Source organism: Agrilus planipennis, unplaced genomic scaffold (genome assembly GCF_000699045.2).
Source record: "Agrilus planipennis isolate EAB-ADULT unplaced genomic scaffold, Apla_2.0 scaffold12, whole genome shotgun sequence".
Taxonomy (NCBI): Eukaryota; Metazoa; Arthropoda; class Insecta; order Coleoptera; family Buprestidae; genus Agrilus; species Agrilus planipennis.
The window spans coordinates 390,217-392,887 of NW_020439003.1; the positions used below are offsets into that span (position 1 = coordinate 390,217).

General features: G+C 28.0%; 1 protein-coding gene and 1 long non-coding RNA gene across 3 annotated transcripts in view; one reads left to right on the forward strand and one right to left on the reverse strand.

Moving 5' to 3' along the window:
• LOC108733280 (protein goliath) overlaps window positions 1-2,671 on the reverse strand; it is a 61,089-nt gene that overhangs the window by 13,962 nt on the left and 44,456 nt on the right. The gene's annotated exons all lie outside the window — the stretch shown is intronic.
• Window positions 1,201-2,475, forward strand: LOC112904862. Its single transcript, XR_003231423.1, has 2 exons — window positions 1,201-1,391; window positions 1,458-2,475. It is a non-coding gene; the product is annotated as an uncharacterized LOC112904862 (long non-coding RNA).

Below are 2,671 nucleotides of genomic sequence, written 5' to 3' on the forward strand. Positions count from 1 at the left end.
TGTTAATGTTTAAAATTTTTAAAAGGAATTACGAAATGATGATAATATTCAGCGTAGAAACTCCATAACACAAACATTACTGACCAATTTATTATAAATTGGATTGCTTATCTGTAACTCGAACAGTTCGTTGTGATGAGCAAAATTGATCTTGGTATTGCAAGACTTTTTTTATACTAGCAACACCAAAAGACCAAGACTGAGAACAAACGAACCAGATCAAGACTAAAACCAACACCAAAAACAAAATACGCAAGACTACACGAAAAATTATAAACTATTTGAAACTTTAATAGATTCTTTTAATAGAACGAAACATTTTTAGTATTTGAAATTTTCTTTCTTTTATATTATACAATTTGAATTATCAGGTAGACAAAATGGAAATCAATTACTGTCCAATACATCTCTATAATGAATTTTCTTTTAAGAAAATAATACATTACATTCGAACACGAAATAGAAAACGTTTTATTTGGGCGATAAAATTGCTTTAATACTGCTGCTGCTCTTTGATACTCTATAAAACGAAATTTCATTACAACGAAAGAAAATACCCGTATCTTGAATTTCACAACATGTATGTAGGTATAGAGCATTTACTTTGTGCTTACTTATATTGCTTAATAAGAAGGTCTTTCGAAAAAACAATAATAATTTTTGTCACACTTTTGTGGTGTGGTAGCAAATATTACGTTTAGGGACTGTTTTCTTTTTCTTATAAAAAAGTCTTTGATAACTTTCGAACTTATCTAGATCGACTTTCAATAGTATCAGTAACTGAGTTAGGAAGAATATAAAGACAGAAATGTTAGAGACGCCTGACCCAAATTTAGACAATGATAAATAAATGTTAAAAATCCTACACATTCTGGAGTCTTAGAGAAAAAAAATCTACGTGCTTTTATTGGCTAGTCGTATTGAGTTGTAGAGGGATAGATATTATTTTCTGAAGGATGATTCGGTCCAGTTCTACGCATACGTTTTTGATCCTTATATGATGTTTTAAGCAAAATATAAAACACATATATACATATAAAATATTTTTTTTGGCCATCCTGTATAGTTAATGCATTATTCTCACTTATTATAAATATAAATGAAGAAACAAAAGATGCTTGAAGAAGTTACACCTAATTAGGACACATTATTTTTCTTAATTATGTTTATTTAAATTTTAAATTTAAAAAACTATCAGGTCTAAGAAAAATGTTATAATTTAAGCCACAACAGAAGATGATTTAAGAGAACAGTTCCTAGAACTATTTATTTTGGGAGAAAAAGGAAGTTACAGCAAAAAATTGTTTAATACCTGGGATGTTCTTGAATCATACATTACTTGCATGTTTTTGTATGGAAATACATTTATTATAGGAGTGGATATTGGAAACGTAAGTTGGTTTACTTATTTTGATAAAGCGGTGCTCAAAAAATAACACTGTAATTATATATTTTAGATTTATTTTTACCACATCAGTTCATGGAAAGAGTTCGATATTCGTAATTATCAAAAGAAAATGATAGTTGGTAGACATCCTATCAATGGGATTGATGTAAGAGAAGACAGTCACCAAAGAAAATTTTATGTTCATTCCAGCTTTAAAGTTCATGAAATAACAGGATTAAGAGTAAACGATTATCAGTATGATTTACATTGTGGTGTTTAAAATGAGTCAATGTACTTAATACATAATATTTTTCTTCATTTATACATGTAGAGATGCATTATAAAGAAACAAATATGTACCTAAGAACGATATGATAAGGAAAAATAGTTTCTAATTTGATAAGGGTCATTATTTAAATATGAATAATTTATTATTTTCATGTGGAATTAGAAAGTCATGCTTTTGATTACTTGTAAGGCCAAAAATAATGAATAGGATCGATAATGATACGAAAATGGTCCCCAAGCAGGGAGTTTAATAAGTTATCTAAAAAAATTATTATGTTTCGTTCAGAGTAAATTATTCATATTTGTCGTAATGTTAATAAACTGTTAATAATAATATGTTTAGGTTGATTTTAGACTGAACATGTGTGTATTGTTTATAATTAATATATTTGTGATCTATTTTTGTTTATGGCTGTTGCTGTTGTTTCAAGGAGAATGGGGAATTGTTTTAAAATTACTCAGATTTATGATTTGTTGGCAGTGTTCCTGCTGATTTGCATTTTTTACGTACTATAAACATTTCAAAACTGACAGGAATGTTTGTACCCATTCAAAATTCTCTGTGTACATAGCTACAGAAGAATGCAGTAGTGTAATTTTATAGAAAATGCAATATTGGTAATATATTCGCTTTTAGTTTTAGCATTTTACCTAGATCTAAATTTAAAATAGCTGTTTGTTGCCGGTCAAAAACAAAAAAATTTATGTGAATCGTCCTCTGTTATAAAAATGTAGCTTTTTATATTTTTTATACTTTTGGCTGTGTCATTTGTCATAAGAAAATAAAATTATTAATCACAGTATTGACTTTTTCTTACTTTTATTGTTTAATATTTAAAATTAAATTGGAAAAGTGATAACAGACGAGTGCACGAATATCTATAATTTATATTGTACTTACTTAATTAACAATTCAAATGAAGGGTTTCGGTAGTCAACGTTTATTAAAAACGAGTGCGGGACGACTGGTTACACGGCTCACGCATACGTGACAAA